Source organism: Lycium barbarum, chromosome 2 (assembly GCF_019175385.1).
Source record: "Lycium barbarum isolate Lr01 chromosome 2, ASM1917538v2, whole genome shotgun sequence".
NCBI lineage: Eukaryota > Viridiplantae > Streptophyta > Magnoliopsida > Solanales > Solanaceae > Lycium > Lycium barbarum.
The window spans coordinates 97,487,426-97,509,644 of record NC_083338.1 but is presented as its reverse complement, the minus strand read 5'-3'; the positions used below and the strand labels follow the sequence as shown (position 1 = coordinate 97,509,644).

Genomic DNA, 22,219 nt, shown 5'->3' with positions numbered 1-22,219 from the left:
TAATTACCACCACATACAAGAATCAGACACCTGCCCGCTGCCCTTTTTGCCTTTTAATTTTATTAAAAAAAATAATGAACTTCCTAACACACATCTTAAAGGAATCACCACAAGTTGGGAAAAAAGCCAATTTTGGGTGTGTTTGGTATAAAGAAAAATGTTTTAATAGAAACTAATTTCTTGAAAAATAAATGGTTCTAATTTTTCACTTATTTTTTTGGTCTGCAGTAAGTAAACAGAAAATATTATTCCAAAAGCATTTTTGTATAATTTAGGGAAACACTATGGAGCATGAACTAGAGTTTGGGGGTGGAGTGGGGTAGGTGAGCTGTGGTATTCAAGTGAGCAAGAGACACATATCGAACTTGTTTTCCCTAGGTTCATCAAAAAGATCATTTTTCTGATTTTTAAACAACTTGTGTTCCTAATGAGGAAAAATTGGAATACCAAACGCATCCTTAAAACACAATACTTTTTGTGCCACACTTTTCTTCCTTATCATGATTGTGGAACGAGTGCCTATATAAAGGGTCTTTAGGCCATTATCTTTGGTAACAAAACACAAGCTACTTCTCTCTCTCTCTCTCTACTACACTATTACCACCAACTTTCTACACTTACACTAAAAAATGGCACATAACAAAGACCGGCTAGCCAGGATAGGGCAAGAAGGCTTTGGTCTTATTGATGAAATCTGGGGCAGTAGAAAGCAAAGGCCTTCAGCTCCGCAAAGGCCTTATTATGCCTCAGAATCAAGGCCACATCCATCTGCTTCTTCTCATTATCGATACCATCCCCAAAAATCTCATGTTGTTCAGTTGCATCCAACTGAAGAAAGAGTTAGTAATATTAACAATTATGAAGCTGTACAGATGTATCAAGCTGTGGAATATTTCACAGCCAAGAGAAAATAATCAACTGCTGCTGTGGCTTTTTAATTACCCACTAGCAATTGCTTGCTTTTATGTTGCAGTTAACTAGTGGACATATATGTATAATTAGCATGTTTGGTATGTGCTAATATTGTACTATAGACTAAGTGATCTTGTAAATGTACTATACAGCCTGCCAGATGGTCGGAGCTGAGCAAGTAAGTTATGATGTTTATACCACCTTCACTTATAGTAAAATGCTATGCTACGCTCTCTTTTGGTTTTAGTTATGAAGTAATCTTCTAATTTTCCCTTTTCACTTTCTTTTCTTCTTTCCACTTCTTGGTATATATCTATTGGATTGTTACCCTTGGGAAAAAAATATTATCAACACAATAACCAGACATGTAAAGTAGTGTAGTATATTACTAAGAAGTTCTTATTCGTCAAAGATAAATTCCTAATTTCCCCAAACAGAGATAAAAGAACCAATAGTATGAACACATATTACAATTATTCCATACCCAGACTAGCTAGACTTCGCACGGGAAAACTGAAGATTGGCATTAGTCAACCATTTTTACTATAATTTCCTATATAATTTAATTACCAGACAGCTTTATGATCCGCTTGGTGTCGAGAATTTGGAGTAATTGTTGGACGTGCGAAAGAAAGTCCCAATTGAGTAGTTGAAGAGTAAACAAGCCACATACATTTTTAAATGGTGCGAGACCTTTAAGGTGCGGATTGGACTTAGAATAAACATTATCATAACATATTAAAAATGTATTTGAGCTGAAAATAAGTGCTTAAAAGCACTTTTTTATTTTATCAAAACACTAGAAAAGTGCTTAAAAGCTATTTTGACTTAAAAACACCTAAAATAAGCCAATCCAAACAAGCTCTATAGCTAATATATGAGTTTACCTTTTTTGCACCGTTATTTGTAGCACTTAATAATATCTTTTCTTCATTCAAAATCTTACAAATTTCCCCCATCTACACGACCAAGTCGTGACCTACATAACTTACAATAACTGTCGTTCTTCATTTTGTTGTTTCATGAAATCAAAATGGATTAAGATGAACTAGGACGAAAAAAAAAAAAAGAAGCAGCACAGAGGTTAAGCAAGAGTAAAGTGAATAACAGGACTAGAGTAGTTATTTATACAGGAGACAAGTGATTGGTATTTGAACAACATCGATTTCAAACAAATAAAATGAAGTACTTGGTAAAATACTAACTTATCACTCTCGCAAACTGAATCGCCGGATAAATTATAGGCTCTTGACAATAGAACAGCTAGACCGAAGCTAAGACCCTTGCCAATAAAATGACTAGACCAAACAACTTGATACGTGATACCAGTACCAACTACGTCACAACCAAGCACATATGACAAACAGTGTTAATTAACAGCATCTTGATGCATATATTTTATGATATGTATCAAGTCACGTATAACAATATAGCACATACCATGTCGTCGTGCCACCTTACTGTGCAAAATGAACATGCCATGCTCAGGGTATGAGTCCGGAGCCTAAAGGGTATAAAAATACAGGGTATAAACCAAAAGGGGATAGCCAAAAATTTACAGACCAAAACGGGTATAACGTGGAGCAGTCCATGTTATACCCCAAATTTGTTTTCCATTGTCAGACGCACGGAAAAATTAAAAAAAAAATTAAAAGGTATAACGTGGATCAGTCCACGTTATTTGTATAATGTGGATCAGTCCACGTTATACCTTTTAATTTATTTTTTTTAATTTTTCCGTGCGTCTGACAATGGAAAAGAAATTTGGGGTATAACGTGGAGCAGTTTTGGTCTGTAAATTTTTTGCTATCCCCTTTTGGTTTATACCGTATATTTTTATACCCTTTAGGCTCCGGACTCCTCAGGGTATTAACACAAGTGTAAAAATATGCTTAAAATGTCTTAATATATCGAGAACATAGTTCCACACGAGGAAAGTACTACGAAACATAGCGTTTATCATTAAAAATCATATACATGACCTAGCACATGCTCGCCCCATAACATACTAGGTAGCTTGAAATCATTTATGCAAGTTCCAAATGATGATTTAAAAAAAATAAAAAAATCAAGAGGCTAAAGTCTCACATACCTCACGGTCAACTTTGACCTATTAAACATGCTCGAAACAGAAACTGGAGTCCTTAGCATGCTCAAAACTCAAATTTAGTGATTCTATGGTTTATGTATCAATTCCCGAATTCTATCCATCTAATTCCATGTTCCGATAATAGATAATAGATTCTAGGTTAGATTTATGAAATTGACTTAGATTTAAGTTAGAATTGCTTACACTGAGCTTGTAAATGACTATGTAGGTCAAAACCCTTCAAAACTGAGCTCTTCAAATCTTAAAATGGTGACGAGTGAATAAAATCTGGAAACTCATAATTGTTGACCGTAACGGGGCATTGTTGGCATCAATTTCCCATTGTGGTCCACAATCCCCCCCCCCCCCCCCCCCTTTTCAAGCAGCAAAAATGACCTGGTGCGGACCATAGTGTTAACCACACTTCCCTATTATGGTTGGCAACTGCAGGCCGCAATAGGCCTACTTCAGCTATCAAATTTTCAATTTTTGGTCCAGTGATACTGAAAAACTTATCCCCGACTCTTCGAATCCCAACCCGAACATCCCAACAAGTCTTAAATGGATAATATTCACTTCTACAATGTCTCAAATCCTAAAATGGGACATTAAAACTTAAACTTACGGATCGAATTGTTACATAAGGAACTTAAGCATTTTGACCAACCAAATATAAGAAAATTGAAAACATCTTGTAAAAAAATATTTTCCTCGATACCAAACACACTCTTACTTTTACTTATGATCACTGAACTTTATAAACTATAAATAATAGAAAAAAACAAGATTAATCTTTTTATATTAATGAAATATATCTTTTTCGCTTTTACAATAAAATTACCAAACTTTATTCACTATAAAAGTAAAATAAAAGATAAATTAGCATCTTTTTTTGTTCAATCTCTATCAATTGCATTGTCTAAAAGTATGACGAATCAAATAGCTTCTTCTAAGTTTATGCACTCTTGTATGCAATGGGTCAAAGTATAATGAAAGGAATATTATGACTGCTTTATATGTTCTTTCCAAATGATAGTTATTTGTCCCCAAATGTGAATGAGTCTCCAAGTCGCTCTTTTTTACTTATTAAGTTGTTCTTACCATTATCCAATAATGAACTTATCAACATCTTTCTGCCCCCGGCGAATCTTTTTTCACCTTAGAATTTATTCCACTAAGCCAAGATTATGTCATGATGGTAGGCGTCACAGTGGTAGTTAGGTCCTAGAGATGGTAAAATTAGTACATACCAAATGATTAGTTTAATTTGATTTAGTTGGAGCGGGTTGATGTTCTGCTATTTTTTAAATCATCTTATTTTTACTTGTGGGCCTACGGCGTGAATCCAAAAAATCGTATTCTATTGAGTGTACCGGACACTAGATAGGCATCCAAAAGAAACAAAAAATAAAAAAGGAATGTCATCTGGTCTCTTAACTTAAATCATATACTTCTATGAAATACATTTATCCACTATACTATGTATGCATTGCATTATCGAACGCGAATAGCGGAGTCGTATTAGTGTTCAGACTAGTGCAGCTTGAGGATTATATGCCTTCCCCTACTATTTGCAATGTTTTGCGCCTGTTGATATATATCTACATAGATCATATATATAGATTAGGAAGCTTCTTGTTATAGCTTTGAATTAGCATCTCTTTATTCGACTTTATCTTACCTTTAATTAGTTCTTGATTAACCTTCCTTGCTAAATATCCCCGTCCCTGCAGAAGTCTGAAATTAAGGAACTGGAAAGTAATGTTAATTGCCACTATACTAGAATATCTGGCAAGCCAAAGATTAGGTCATGGCTTAGATGTCATCATGGCTACGTGTGTTCCATACCAATCCAAACTTTCTAACTTTTTGTTTTCCCTTATAGATAAGATTAAGGCGTACTGCTCCAAAGAATAATTATAAAAAGTGTTTTATGTTATGAAATAATATTAACAGTGCGCGATAACAACAGATATAGCCAAAGAAGCTGGGGGGGGGGGGGGGGGGGGAGGATTTTATTGCTATTTCAATTGATGTACAAATAAACTAAATTGACTTCCTATTTATAGAAGAAAAGAAGCAGCTGCGAGGCTTTTCAGCAAGCTGGTGCGAGGCTTTTTCAGAAGCTGCTGACAAGCTACCTGCTTGAGCTACTCACAAGCTGCATGGTTGGTTACAAGCCTGGGAAAGCTGCTGCAAAGCTTTTCAGGGAGTTGCTTGCAAGTTTATCCAATTGCAAGCTTATCCACGAAATCGTGTATTTGAATGTACATCCATAATACGGTGTATTTATAACACTTCCCCTTGGATGTTCATTGATAGAAAATGTGTCTCGTTAAAATCTAACTAGGAAAAACCCAGTGGAAAAAAATCCTAGTGAAGGAAAATAGTACACATATCTAGGAATATGCATTGCTAGCTGCCTCATTAAAAACCTTACCAGGAAAACCCACATGGAACAAAACCTTGGCTAAGTAAAATCGAGTACATCACGTATTTTACTCCCCCTGATTAAAGCATCACATAATTTTTGAAGATGACGTACTCCGATCTTGGATACCAACTTATCATATCTTCAGGTTGGCAAAGCATTTGTGATCAGATCTATCAAATGATCACTTGACGAATCGGTTGATAATCCGCATCTCCATTCCTTAGATAGAGTTGCGTCATTTTCATAAAGTATTGTTGCAGTCACGCCAAGTACAATCTTGACTTGCTTTATAAACTTCTGTTGTTGTCTTTCTATAATTTGACTGTTATGTAAAACAATATGGTATGACAATAATCCTTCATGAAAATATATAACATATCCGGATTGAACTCTTATATCGAGCATATGAATGCCCTGTATATCCAAAATACTTGACAATATTTGTTAAGACAAATACATTCATGTCAGGGTTTTTATTTGCAATATGCAATTGATCTATTTCAATTCTCCATGTCGGAGTGAAAATATATCATGCTTATAGTTATAGCAAGATATATAAACACATCAATTGCACAAATACATGGTACTTTAGGACCAATTCAATTTTCTCATTTAAACCTGTTTTAGCAAATAATCAACTGCTTTTGAGAACTCTTCAAGAGCTCTCATAATATTCAAGCCATCAACTTGCACAATAATGTGAAAGGTTCAGATTATCATAAAGAGATGAGGGTAAACATGATTTTCTTTGTTTCCTTCAACGAATATTCACTAAGGTGATTAAATCACATTCACCTTATCTAATTTAATCCATATAAGGATTATGACAAAGTTCCCCAAGAACTTGTAATATCTAGACTGCAGATCCAATAAAGTTTATGCTTACTAAGATGTATCATATCACTTGGTAATTATTCTACGTCAGCATGCTTTAAGAGACGTAGAACTCAAATCCTCACAATCTTATACAATATTGCACGCCATATTGTATCAAAGATATCGTCGATGAGATATCATTTTGTATCGGTTCGCAATTTGACATAACTTACGGAGATCTCATTACTTCATTATTTTCAGGTACTTGAACCTCCCAGAAGGTTTCATGAAGCGTTATGTCGTAGGCTCTTCAAGAGCGCATAGCCTCCTTATTATGATCCTTTAAATCATTTGCTCCTTACCCTTTTCAAGGGTTATCACAGTTGGAACTGATTGGTCTACCATGCTCCACTCTGTCCTTCAGGGACATTAGGAGCATTTTGCTGATGAAATATGAAATGATTGTGTCATCAAATGCTTCCAACATTTGATTTGAATTATCTGAGGAGATGATAATTCACAACATGTTTCTTAGCTGCATATTCTCTCCCCCTTATGTTAGAAAAACTAACACATATCTCCATTTTCTTTGAGAAATTCATCTCTGTGCATCATGGTATATCCATTAATCATATACCGTACATCAAAAGTTATAAGATGGAAATATCTAGTTCCTGATCCTAAACCAATTATGAGAGGAGAATTTAATTTATCATAATTTATTGGGCTGAAGAATACAAGTGTCGTTATATGCAATATATCATATCTCAGACCAACATCTGAAGTTCTGTTCTCATAAGTAATGATTTAGCTATATTAGGGAGGCATCCAATTCCAAAACAGCTTAGATATAAACCAACATTATCAAGATGAATTGTCTTGATTACATATTCTGAAAATTGTGCTTCCAACTCAATTATTTTGAGCAAGCATATTCATAAATGTCAACCAGTTGACAATAAACATACATGTGACCGTCTCATAGATGCATCTACTTAAGACATGACATTGCAGGTGAAGGGGCCCACATTCACCTTTATATTTTCCAGAATTTAGGGAATTCAATCCCAACATTAGCTGGTGTTATCAACTTATCATGAGAACAAGCAACACAAACAAATTCCTGAATAATCATCGAGTTCTTCAATATGTTTTGAATGCTCAATTAGCACATCCGATTTAAATTAGGATGACTAAAATAGTCATGTCAACTGATAAAATTATTAGTACTAGTAAATTTTAAGTTTACCACGACATGTGCTCTTTGTTTTTGTAAACTTCTGGTTTACTATTGCATGAGATTTTATATGTGTATTTCTTGTGGCATGTGCTCCCATTATGCTTGGGTAATGTCTCATATGTGTATTTCTTACCAGGTAATTTGAAGATATTCAATCTTCCAATCATATGTAGCCTCAATATGATAACCATTTTTCTCGCTAGTAAACTTCAGGTTTACTACAGTTTGCTTTCCGATTGTAACAATTACGGTCTAGCTAGGATAAATGGTGCTATCATATATAACCTCTTTGAGAGACTTAAATTTCAGATATCTACTACTTTAGAAGTAGATTTCAAGAGTTCTACAGCTTCGGGAGTAGAATTCAGAGTCTTACTACTTCGGGAGTGTTACGGTTCGCATTTCGCGGGTACGGTTAGCGCTCGGAAAGCTACTAGGAACTTGTTAGTGCTCTTTTGGACTTATTTTGAAAAAGAGTCGCCACCTAATTTTTAGGAAATTAGGAAAACCGGTGGTGAAGGGTTTATTCAAGTACAGTGAAAAATACTTCGTAATCCAGAGTTCTAGGTAAAGGTTCTGGTGATAGCCTAGGGAAGGTGTTAGACACCCTAGTATTAAGGAACCGTATCATATGGTTGACCTTCGAGCTTCAATGTGTGATTTTGTATGAAAATGCTTATGCTTTGTTTATTTTTCCGTATAAAAATACTGTCATGGCATTTCATTTTGGCTTTAAAAGAGTTAAACAAATTCCCTTTTAAGTAAGGGTACTTTGAGTTCGGATTTAAAATATCCGAGTAAAAAATAATTTGTCATTTTACTTATAAGGATAGTAATATTAGGTGTGCCCCGTCTAAAACTAATGTCATGTGTTTGTTTGTAAGAAAATACATACGTATACATGCATGTATAGTCTTTTATTAATTCATACATTATCCACATTTTATCTCTTTGGTCAACCATATCCTCAGAACTATTTTCCCAAACTCGGGCTTTGAAAGAAATCTCATTCATCTGAATTCATTAAGTTGGGTCTAGCCCAAATATTTCTTTTTACTTTATTTTCTTAAGTTTCTCAAATTATGAAATGTACTTTTAAAGATATATTCAAAGATAATCAATTTTTTGTACAAGAAAACATTCTTTCACTTTTAGCTACTTTAATCAAATGGAATACAACTCTTTTATCGTTCGGGTACAATTTGAAATATCGTCTACCTGAATCCTAGGTTCCAACTTATAAGGTTTCAATATCTATACAAATATTTACAACAAAAAGCATGTTCATTCAAAGTGAATGTAAACATATAAATTAAACATGTTTTATACAAAAATAAAAAAGGGAAGAAAGTTTAGCTTTGTCGGCCTTGGGCGCAAATCCCATACTCTTCTAGTCTTCGTCCGAAGCTCTAAGCATCCGATCCTTTTACTTCGTCCTTCAGTTTTATTTTCCGTGCTTATTTTTTTGGTACCTCGCACAACGAAAAGGAAAGTAGTTAGTCAAAATGCTACGCCACCCCATAGGGTGACATTTAGGAACATAAATAATAATATCCTTCGGACTCGTATCAAACTTTGAGAGCTTTGATTACGGAGGCTCATACTCACGGTTCCGAATATGGCAAAGGAACCCGAATCATGTCGCGGCTACAAAATAGTGGCCATTCTAGTTGCCTTGCCAAGCGCGTGATGGTTCCTACCTCTTGATATCACTGTGAGATCATTATTGCCTAAACCGAGGGATAACCTTTCCGGACAAGGCATGGGCTCAAATTAAATGTTCTCATTGGCCAAAAGTATAGCTTCAGTTCAAATCAATGAGTTTATCAAGAGATATTTGAGGGCAAAATCAGAGTACAGGATCTCTGAAAAATGAGCAGCTGCCTAACAACTTTAACCTCAGCAAATCTACAATTGTACAGCCTCAGCTCTGAAGTGTGGTATTTGCTCATTTACATAAAAGCAGTAATTGCTGCATCAAAAATGCCTCAACAGAGAGTTGATCACGATTGTCCTTCATCAACCATATTACATAAAAGCAGTAATTGCTGCTCCAAAAATGCCTCAACAGAGAGTTGATCACAATAGTCCTTCATCAACCGTATAGCAGTAGCAAAGTAGCAACAAAACAACTCATCAGAAGATAGGCATAAGAGTGCAACAGTGATCTGAACTCATTCCATGTGATATTTATACCTCAAAGGTGTAGCCCGTCAAAATGTAACATTTGTACCCATCAAGACAACAACATCCTCCAAAGTGTGGCATCTATTTGTTTTATAATGCAGCAACATTTTTAACTCAAGAGTGTAACATTTGCCTGAAAGTGCATCAGCACTTTGCTCAGATGCAGCACCCATTTGCCTTGGAAACAATGCATCAGACTCTAGCAGTCAACTTCATTAAATAGAAAACATGGCAGCAACTATTTTGCCTCGAAATGTCTCGAGAATGCAGCTCATTTACCCTCAAATTCAGCCATTTGCTTTGCCTAAAGTATGGCAGTAGTGACCTCTCAAATGATAGCAGTCAACTTCATTAAATAGAAAACATGGCAGCAACTATTTTGCCTCGAAATGTCTCGAGAATGCAGCTCATTTACCCTCAAATTCAGCCATTTGCTTTGCCTAAAGTATGGCAGTAGTGACCTCTCAAATGATAGCAGTTAACTTAGTGACATAACTCAACTCAAAGTATTCAATATTGATCAACATTCAGGCCATAAATTTCAGCAACAATCAGCCCTTGAAGGGCAACAATAAGTGGCAGGAAAGCAACAACAATAAGATACAATAAATATAGGATCAACTGCTTCCCATCAAGTGTACTATCGATTTCTTTTAAGCAATGAGGCACCAACTAATTTTTCCAAAATACAACATTTTGGGAGCCTTTAAAATGCAACAAATTAGAAAGAATGCCACAACCACAAGTAATAATAGGTGGCAACAAATACAGCAAGACAGCAAGCAGTAAATAATGATATTTTATCAAAGAAAAACATCAATTTTAGCTTAAATATAGGCAGTTACTCTCTCCAAGTGCAGCCACAGTTCAAAATTTGGCATAATCTTAAATAGCAGCTCATCAAACACAACAACTGTATTTATCAGGCAGAGTAGCAGCAACTTACATTCACATGAAGCCACAGGTTGGCCACAAATGCAATAGAGAAAGGCTCAACAATGTAGCAGCAACTTACAGTGGTTTGCAACTATGAGTTTACTCACTAGGCAAACATAGATGCCCTTAAAACAACAAAAACAAACCAAGCAATAGCCATTTTCATCAAATAGCAACTCAAGATAGCAACAGAATGGCCAAGTGTGCAGCATCTCAAGGGCAGTAGTGTCTCAGGAATATTTAGGGTTGGGAAATTTTCCCAAGTCATGCAAAGAAAAGGAACGGTAAAGAATGAGTATTCCAGTAATGCATATTTTTAACAAACACAAATAGAGTACAGAGCATTGGGATTATTGAATGATTATCATGATTTAGTCACGTATAGCAAATCATATATAGACTAAAGTTTAGATTTCACAAGTGGATGAGCATATAATCCATCAAGAATTCCCAAAACAAGAGTGCACATTATTCATTCTAGCCTAAAAATAGAAGTTTAGTGATTAACCTTAATTGTTTCATTAAACATTTTCAATAGGGAAAGATTACATGAGTACAAACTATAATTCATGAGCTAAACAAATGCGCCTAATCACTTAAACTTGGTAAACCTTTTTTGGGAACAAAAGCAACTCCATTTTAAGTAATCGCAAGCAATTTAGATTTGTCAATACATGATAAAAAGAAATGCCAACAGCTAAAACCAATCTATCCATAGTTTAAGAAACTGGATTCTTCCAGGAGCTTCAACCCAACTAAGTGTAAACAGATCACATAACAAAACTAAAACCCTTTCATGGAAATCTCAAGAACAAACATGCTGAGTTAATAGAAAGGACTTAAAGGAGTTGGTATTCTCAGTTCTTTAAACGACATTTAGTCCATCTAAAAAAAAACACTTGAACTTAGCAGCATCTTTAGGAAATAACAGCTAGTTCTTTGAATCAACTAGGTAAGATAAGCAGTACACAATGAGTTGTATTTATATTCACTATTTTAAAACATACACAGGAATTAGCTAATTAACAATTTCTAAGAGATTTTACTTAGCCTAAGGAAAAAGAAAGATATGTTCTATTTTAGACAAATTTATCTTTTAGCATTCCTTTAAATGAAAGTAGATGGGCACTTCAACCACACTCCTGGGACCTAAACCACTTCATAGGGTTACACATTGTCTTCTTTAATCATTTAGCAAAACAAAAGAAACTAGAGTTGAACACAATTTTTAACATGAGCCAGTGGCTATTCTTATCTCTTTGGAGAACAAATGTGAATTAGTTTTAGGTTAAAAAGACCATAATTTCTCTTTTAATATCAAGCTCCAATTTTCAAAAGAAGATGTTACAGTTAATTCTAATCACAACACAAAGAAATATGGGAAAACTTGGTCATCAAACATGTATGTCAATTAGGCAAAGTATCCAAAAGAAGCTAACATGCGAACCACCACTGTTTTTCTTTAACAAAACAACAAAGAGAAACTGGAAAATCATCTCTTAATCTAAACTCGAAATGAGTTATTATCTTCCATTCTTCATTACTCCAAGAGTGGCTATAACCTTCATTTTAATGAAAAAATCTTCAAACATGACCTTATGTTATTTAACAGTTACTTGTAACAAATCAAGATGCATGTCACGTCCCAAAATACCCGCTAGACGTGATTGGTACCCTGCAAACACCACCCGCCAGGCGAACCATATATCATACTCTTAATCATTTACAAAAGCACAAAAAGAAAATAAGTGCAGGTCCAACAACGTTATTAATGATAAAAATGCGAAATAGTCGCCAACCAAATCCATAATCGATTTATGAAAACCAATCAACGCTAAGATAAAAAGAATCTCTAGCCCACATCCCACGCTAAGACCATGGAGCATCTAACAGAGTTACATGAGTTTGAGTGTCGGGCATGTAAACCCAAAATAAAAGACATAACTAGAAATAAACTAGATAAAACTGAAAATGGCTGCCTCCACGAACAATGCGGTGGCTCACCTCAGCAACAGAATCCACTCACGAAGTCTTCAATTACCAGCCTCGTTCTCAACAACAGTATCTGCATGGACATGCACGTAAGGAGTGAGTTATACATAAATATAACCCAGTAAGATCCTCGATCCGCCACTTCAAATACCCCTGGAACAAGTGTTAGAAAACACAAACACACAACAAGCACAAAAATGTTATGCACATGAATATATCATTATATAATAGCAACCAAGGTCCAAACCATTGTTTATCAAATATATTATATATCTCAACACAATTTACACTACGAACCGTCATAAGTGGAAGTTAAAGAATTAGTCAACACTATGAATCCACGGCAACATACACAATGTGCCAAATATGTCAGGAAGCATACACTGCTAAGGGAAGCATACATAATGCCCCAATATCATCAAGAAGCATACACAATGCTAAGGGAAGCATACACAATGCCCCAATATCATCAAGAAGCATACACAATGCTAAGGGAAGCATACACAATGCCCCAATATAATCAAGAAGCATACACAATGCTAAGGGAAGCATACACAATGCCCCAATATAATCAAGAAGCATACACAATGCTAAAGGAAGCATACACAATGCCCCAAAATCATGGCTCACAGCTATATCACATCACAAAATAATTTATAAAGAGAGTTTTGGATTATTTGAAAATAAAGTATATGCGGTTGGCCTTAAGGACCACCGATTCTGCCAAGCACACGCTTGCCCCAACACATGGACCAGGCAGACAAAACATATTTTTAAAACGGACTTTGAAAAGCAAGTACCCAAAGCTTAAAGTCTCACTTACCTCAAATTCACAATTCAAGCACACTTCCCAATAAATCAAAACTGCATTCTCGAGTCTCCAGATTGCCTCAAACTACACAAAAACGGATTTAGAATGGTCAAAACCCTTAGGGTAAACCACTTCTATATTTTTAGAGGCTTAAACGGTTAAAGTCAAATTTTAAAGGACGAAAACGCCCTCTGGTAAATGTATTCAAAACCCGAAAAGACTTATGTTTTCGGAAAGGCCTTAACGAGAGGATTCCAACGATATATAGAAGTCTAAAATCCGACACTATTTGCCCTTTCAAATCAATTATTTTGGTTGAAGAACCCTAGAGCTAAACTTTCTCAATTCCTCAAAATATCCACATGTTTTCTCCACAAAAATTCACCCATAATTACTTAATAAACTTAAATAAAAGATTAGAAGCATTACCTTGATGATTAGGGCTGAAAATCCCCATTTTCTCTTTTCTTTTCCTCTCTTTTTTCCCTCCCTTTTCTTTTCTTTCTCTGCGTATTTTCTGCTGCTTCTGCCTTTTCTGCTTCTGTTACATAGGCTTCCTTTTTCTTTTTAAATCATTCTTCTCTTTTCTTTCAAATTTGGGCTTCAGCCCTTCCTTTTTAATTTTTTTTTCTTTTCCTTTTTGGGCTTGGCCCACTAAATTCCTTCTTTTCTATTTTCTTTTTTAATTCCTTTTAGCAAAAATTACCAAACAAACCCTTATTTAAACAAAATGAGTTATTACAATGCACATCGATAATTAAAAAAAAATCTTGTAATCCTATGTTTTCTATTCTAATAGGGATTCTAACATTAGGATATCCTCACACTTAATCATTCTCCCACTTTCTAAAATAGACAAAACAAGAAGTACATATGTTGAGACTAAAATAATCACACAATCATGTTTTTCTCAGGTCTAACAGGGAACAGACAATTGAATATAAACGATTTGATTTCTAAACGCAAGAAAATTAAACATAACAGCAAAGAAATGCTAAGATTACGCTAAGGAAGATAATTTACCTTTTTGTCGAGTAGCGACGGGGGCGACGAGAGTTGTGAATCACCTTCGAACCAATGCGACAACTAACTCGAACTCAAAAAAAATATTTTAACTTGTTCCGATAATTCAAGAACTAGACTTATAAGAGAAAATTTTCTTCTTTAGAGCCAAGTAATTGAAAGGTTCAGAACCTGGGAGTGTTCAAACTTAATGTAGATGTAAAAACCTATTTTGTGGGTGTCCAAAAAAACCTCTCCGATTGTGAAAATTTCAGGGCACTGGAGGCTCCCTTTTTCCCCCCTTCTAGGGTTCCAAATTCAAGCATTTATAGGGGAGAAAGTTAGGGTCTCAACTTTAAGCGGGAATTCGAATTTCTAATCTTACTAGAGAAGCCAAGTGAAAATTGAAAAGAAAAAAAATGAAAAAAGAGCATGTTACCGTTTGGGAATCCAACCCACTGAAGGAAGAAGGCAAGAAACATTTATGTTATTGCCCAAAATGGGCGAACATCGTCTGGAAGACTCAGCAACTCGTTGAAAGTTTGCCAAGAAGAGGCGTTTGAGAGTTGATCTTTCAGGGTTCGTTTGGTTCCTGTTCTCTTACGTTTTTTTGGGGGGAAAAAATGAAAACCAAAGAGATTCTTGGGAATTGGGCCGGGTTGTTGGTTTGGGCTCCATGGTCTGAAATTTGAGATTCAAAGAGGCTATATTAGGATTTAAAAGATACCCTATGGTATTTCAATTGTAGTCAAAATATTTTCGTAATTAGCCACATTGCTAAAAATTGAAATCCTTTCACAATCGAACCAATTTAATAATTAGCCAAATTGAAGTAAAAATTGAGATGAATCACTCTATCCATTAATTAATTAAGCTTCTTGACTTGAACAGAGTAAAATATGACTTTAATTTGACAACATAATTAATTAAAACATTCGTTTTCGTGCAAATTGATTTTCGAATTGATAAAATAGACATCATTAATATTTGAAATTACATGTAAAATATGCATAATATATTTTTGGGTATTTTGCCAAATGAAATGGCTAAATAACACCTAAAGTATTCAAAACTATATTTTTTTGATTTTCTGAATAGTCATTTTTACTCTGTTTGAAGTTCAAGAAGCTTGACTAGTTAATTTAAATTTTTAGAGGGCAAAAATTGGATGTCAACGGGGAGTAAGTTTCAGATTTACTAAATACCATCACATTCACTTCAAGGAATGAATCTATATTTATCAAAAGTTCTCATTCTTCAGGAATGGAACATAATCATCTGAATGTATCTCAAGCATATCAGCTTAGAACTTCTTTTAAGATATTGCTACTTCAGGGGTAAATCGAGGCATACATATGATGTAGAGATTTTTCCTCTAACACGTCATCAATTGTAATCACAGCAAGCCTATGTAAATATTACCACTCCAGGTAATTATCGGCATATTAGCCACAATAAGGCGTAGGAAATATTGTCACTTCTGGTGATCATATATTTCTTGCAAACTCTCATTTATCCATTAATGGATATGAAATTAACATCGTAATCCCTCTTAACATAATTGTTCTTCAGGAACAAATTTGAGGCATAAATGATGTAGAACCAATTAGGTTCTCATGGACCCAATAAACCCAATGACTTGTGATAGTCATATATACTCCTTGTGTGGCCATCTTTATCATATAAAATCATGATTAAGATAATTTAAATATTGCATACCTGATTTTGGAGCAATTCCTGTTTTGTTGAATCTGCACTTCTTTGAGAACATAAATTGTAGCACCAAAAAACTCATAAATATACTATAATTTGATGTACGTCTAAATCAATGGAAGCATTTCTTGAAAGGACCATAATAAGTTTTTAATAATACAGAACATGAGTGGATAAATATATTAATACTAGACCAAGATAAGTGCAAAAATAAACTAGTGACTACAACAAAGAAATTTGAAGGAAAACACGCCAGGAGCAAGAAAAAAAAAGGTACTATGTCTATGGAGTACGAAAATGAGTAGTCCTCAACTTAAATGACCCAAAAAGTGATTTGTGTACCAAAATAATCCATATAAAAAAAGTTATTAAAGTAACTTTTACGCACTAATTTAGTGTGCAAAAGGTGTTTAATAAATGGCCCACCATCTTCCCCAACCCCGATCAGTCCCACCCCCAACCCCCCCCCCCCCCCCCAAATTAAAACAAACACAATTAATAACAAAAAATCGAGGTCCCACATTCAAAAAACATCATTTTCATGTTATTTTTTAACCCGAAATTCAATATTCTTGGTATAGTCAAGTCAAGGAACAAGTTTCAAAGCTTGGATTTCGGAATAAAGTGGCGTAGAACTCGCTTTCAAAAACAACCTTTAATCTAGGTATTTTACTATGAATTTTCTATTACATTATTATATATATTATTATCCTAAGCATGATTAATGTTTAATAGTTGCGGATTTCGAAAAAAAATATTACGCCAAAAAACTATAGGGTTGTCCTGTGCGTTTTTTTTTTTAATTTTTTTGTTAATTATTTTTTAATTGTTTGATTAGCTAATTGTTAATTATTTGTTAATGGTATGTTAATCTTTAATCATTTGTTAATTGTTTGATTAGTTAATTGTTAATTATTTGATAATGATATGTTAATCTTTAATTTTTTGTTAATGATTTGTTAATTGCTTGATTATAGGAAAATATACTAATCTCCTAATAATATCTTATTTTTTAATTTATTTATTTTTAAAATTGTTTAATTCATGTTAATTATTAATGTGCTAATTAGTTATCTAATTTTGTGTGTTAATCTAATTTTATTTGCTAATTAGTTATCTAATTTTATGTGCTAATTAATTATCTAATTTATGTGTTAATGTGCTAATTAGTGTAATTAATTATCGATTGTTAATTAGAAATAGTTAAACCTTAATATCCTTAATATTATATTTGTTAGTTAATTGTAGTTAATCCTTAGTTTAGGATTGAACATCCTTAGTTTAAGATTAAAATATCATTAATATAATATTAGTTAGTTAATTGTAGTTAGTATAATAATTAATTCACAATTATTAATTCGCAAATTTAGATAGTTAATATATTTTCCCGTTAAAGGATTAGTTAGTATAATTTTTAAATAAAGGATTGTTATGTCCTATTTTGAACCGGTCCAAGATAGTTTGCAACTTCCTGGTTCTTCTAACTGGCTATAAAAGGGTTAGAGTCGCCACCTTATTTTTTAGGAAAATCAGGAAACGTATATGTATTTGTGTATCTACTCCATTTTAGTCCACGAAACCTATGAGAATCTAGATAAGGGTTTTATTTACCGTGATGGGAAGGTATTAAGCATCCCTCAGAGCCTGTCCAAAGACAATCCTTAAACTTAGTTTAACTGAACACTAGAGCCGAATTATCTATCTGTTTATCATTATTATTACCTGTTTTTAAAATGATGATTTCATGAAAAAGCTACACTAGGTGATAATATGATAAGTATATGCAGTGTATAAAAAATGTATTTATACCAAGTATCAAGTATTTATAACGAATGTATATCGATAGGAATGTACAAAGGAGTGTAAAGAAAATATCCCTCGTTCGATAGTAGTGTATTTGTTGGTATAAAGAGTGTATATATGTTAGTGTAAAGAATGTATATAACTATATAAAAGATGTATAAAAAATATGAGATTATGTAAAATAGAAATATATAAAGAATGCGTGTTTATATATATAAAAGAATGTAAGTATATGAAACATATAAATAATATATTTCAAATATAAAAGAGTGTATATCAAATTTAAAAAAATGTATAACTAGATATATCAATGCATAAAGAATTTTAAAAGGTTTTTAAAAATATTCATTCGTGTAGAGATCTTATATAACAAAAGAATTTAGAAAAAAGTGAAGTCGGTTTGACTTGTTTCTACCATTTCGTAAAAGAGTGATTGTTTAATAAACATCCTATCAAAAAAGTAAGGAAAAAAATTTTGGTAAAAAATAAGTATAAGGAATTGTGAATACAAAATGAGTGAAAATATGTAATTCCTTTAAAGAATAAAAGATTTGTAAATGGACGACTAAATATTTACCTTGCATCAATTAACTTAACTAAAATATGTATTAGTGTACACAAAACAATATAAAATGTACATTGTATTAAAAGTGTGTAAAGAATATAAAATAAAGGATGAACTAGTATTTTTTGCCTAAATGCCAAAAGTGTGAATTTAATTAATGATGTATTTATACCAAGTCAATTTAATCTATTTATGAAAGTATTGACGGCCTCAGTCTTGCCTAAAGTGAATGACAAATTTGAAGTTAAGAAGCAAGGAGACAAGTAAATAAATATATATCAACCCATCATTCCAAAAATAAAGTTTCCACGATACTACGAGTTTATGTTTTGTACAATTATAAAGAATGCGGAAAGTAAATACAAACAGTGATTCGGGTTCCTTCTGAGTATCGTCTTCGAGATGTATTTCCCCGTACCTATATAAGCACTTGGTAAAAATCTTAGTAAGAGAATAAATAACTATCTAATGAATTAATGAAATGATAAATAAACTTAAAATAAAAAACCATCTTTTGTACATGGAAGGCCTTGGAAATCAGACGGAAATTTCTTCATCGGCCAATTCGGGTGTAGTATCGTTTCAAACAAACATGCCACAGTGAGAAGAGCCAACAAAATTAATAGTGTAAAAATGTTGTCCAAGCAAACACAGCGAATAATAAACTTTCAGTTGAAAACAAGAATAATAAAAATGTGCAGCAATGATTCAAGAATGATAAAATGTTTTTAACGAAAGAACATATTGGATTGGGTGAGACAAAGGTGTCTAGCAAGCCAATAGACTCCTTCAACGAACAATAACTAGTCAAAAAAAAAAAAGGAAACAACAATAGAGTTCGCCGGAAAATAATTCGGCCAGATTTCTCCGGCATGACAGTGGCAAATAGGCATCACTGTTGGTGGTGGCTGTTTCACGGCTGCTCCGGTTCCCGGAGCTGAAGCTCCTCACCGGAGCAGGAAAATGATAACGTAGGGGGCTGGTTGGTCTTGTTGTCGTTGGTGAAGCTCGGAGAACAACGGAAAGGGGACGGAGAGCAGTGACTGGTGGCGTGGTGGCGCAGTCAACTGCTCCAGTGTCGTGAGTTCGCCGGAGCGGGCAGTGGGGTTGGTGGTCGGCGTTAATGGGGAGAGAGAAAGATGAAGTTGTGGGGCAGTGGGGGTTCGCGGTTGGTGGTGGAGGTGGTTTGGAGCGTCGCCAGAGCTCGGAGCTCCGACGTGGAGGCGGCGGCGGCTGTGTGTGAAAAAAATGAGAGGAGGGAAAATGTTTAGGGTTTCTTAGGAGTGAGGAATTAAAATTCTGAAAATTGTGTGTATAAGATGTGTAGAAGATGAAAATTAAAGTAACCCCTCCCTTTTCTTATAATGTAAATAAACACCCTCTTTTGTCCAAAAAATAAAAGAACTCCCCCCTTGTCCCCTTACCCCTTTTAACCCATGTTTAAAAATGCATTAACCAATGGATCAAGAACCCAACCGATCACCTCAAATGTCAACTTTTTAAAAGGTGACGAGAGCTTGGCTTGATCGAGTTTTTTCTCCGCATTTGAAATTAATTGCTCTGCTTTTCTCTATACTGACGGACTATAAAATATAGTTAACTTGTATATGTATAAATAATAATGTATGTATAAGATATCAAAATATACAGGCTATAAAATTAAGAAACAGTTATTAATTGCACAAAAAAATGGTAGCATTCGCTGTACATGTGCAAAATTAATGATTCTTGAAAAATGACAATAAATTGATAAAACTCCTAAAAAAAGGATAATCATCAATAAATTGTCGAAAAATGTAAAAATGCTATTTCGTGCCCTTTTAACAATCGGAGCTCCCCGAAACGTTAATTTAAGCAAGGCGAGCCAAAATTAGGTGTCAACAGCTTGTTGTCACGACCCAAAATAGGGCCACGACGAGCGATCGAGCTTACCCTGCCCGATGTCCCAACTTACATTATTTGATCCACGAGGTAGCGTTTTTTTTTTTCTTCAGAAAGTTATAATCACGACACCAAAGTCCACACGTTACTCAAAACGCCTCAAACGTATTACATATATACATACATACATACACCTGCCATAGGGCCAGGCGAGCCCAAGAGGCTTACACTAGTTCTGTACAACAAAATAGCGACCGACAAAACCAAACAGTACCCATGACACCCACGCTGTTCGCAGACTTCTAAAGAGTACGGATTACAAAACATATATACAAAATTATACCAAAGTGAGAACAGCCTCCGGAACAAGTGGAGCTGCCTGACTCCCAACGCTGTCTCCCCCTAAGTAGCTGGATCGCCGGGTCGCGTCCCTGGACCTGCGTGGCATGAAACGCAGCCCCCGAAGACAGGGGGTCAGTACGAAATATGTACTGAATATGTAAAGCGAGAATAAATGATAACCATCACATAATTTAGGAAAGAAGAAATCATAACCACCCCAATACCTGCAGCCTTCGCTGGAAGAATCGTAATTATGTATTCAAATCTCAAGCAGGCTTCAAGTAAATAATTGCAATCTAACTAACATTTTCAAAATAAGTAATGTAATCTAACACACCTCCTTTAAGGAATTAATATGATACAACGTACGTGTCGCCTCCGGCTCAATATCAACAGTAGCCCCATCGGGCAGCCGCGTCCGGCTCAACATCAATAATAGCCCCATCGGGCAGCCGCTTTCGGCTCGACATCCATAATAGCCCCATCGGGCATGATAATAATAATACAGGCCCCTTCGGGCATAACATTAATAATAGTAATAATAAGATCATAAGTAATAAGTGAAATGAAGTAGTAAAACCTCGAACCCCTTTCGGAGTAGTTTTAAGAGAAAAATAGCTCACTCAGACAAAAGTAGAGGTCGTAGCGCACTCAGGTATAAACTGAGGCCATAGCACACCCGGTGATCAACCGAGGCCATAGCACGCTCAGACATAGGCTGAGGCCATAGCACGCTCAGACATAAGCTGAGGCCACCGCACCCCCTTGGAGTGGTTTTGAAAAAGTCAAGTGATGAAATCTCGCACCCCCTTCGGAGTGGTTTTTGAAATCAGCACACTCAGACATAAGCTGGGGCCACCGCACCCCCCTTGGAGTGGTTTTGAAAAAGTCAACCTTATGTTTCCGTCAGCTTGAAAATAATAATTAATAGATTTCAAATATTTAACTTTGTTTTTGAAGTCACTAGTACCACAACCACGTTCCAAATAAATTCAATAAAGCAATACAAAAGGGTCTCGGGAATTGCGGGCCCACCTCGGGCCAAGTCGAGGTGTCGTACAAAAATTTCATGCATTAGGCCTAGTGAAGTCATCCAAGAAAGTTTCAGGGCAATCGGGTTACGTTTGTGGAAGTTATGGTGGTCTAACCATTTTTTTTCCAACTAAAGGCACACTTTAAGATTCAATTGAATTAAGTGAATAGTAACCATTCTCTAGTTCGGATTTCGAGGAGCAGAATTGCTCCCGGGGTCCCGATATCAACCCAGCATACTAAGACATGCCAAAAGAAGGAGGGGACAAGCTTTACATACCTTTCGCGCTTCTTACGCTCGTCGAATCTTAATTCCCGTTTCGTCCAGAATCTACAAATGGTCAAGTTTACCAATTGTCAAATTCGAACTTTAAGATTCCAAACTCAATACATACTTGCCTACCGAAATTTCGGCAGCATTTCCTCTATATATATAACATCCCCGAGACTTAGCTCGGCTTAGT

At 34.9% G+C, this 22,219-nt stretch overlaps 1 long non-coding RNA gene across 1 annotated transcript; it reads right to left on the bottom strand.

Moving 5' to 3' along the window:
* Positions 1–12,369: 12,369 nt before the first annotated feature.
* LOC132626684 (uncharacterized) lies at positions 12,370–15,012 on the bottom strand. The gene is made up of 3 exons (XR_009577566.1): positions 14,441–15,012; positions 13,430–13,501; positions 12,370–12,679 (listed from the first exon to the last, which is right to left on the bottom strand). It is a non-coding gene; the product is annotated as an uncharacterized LOC132626684 (long non-coding RNA).
* Between the last annotated feature and the right edge of the window lie 7,207 nt (positions 15,013–22,219).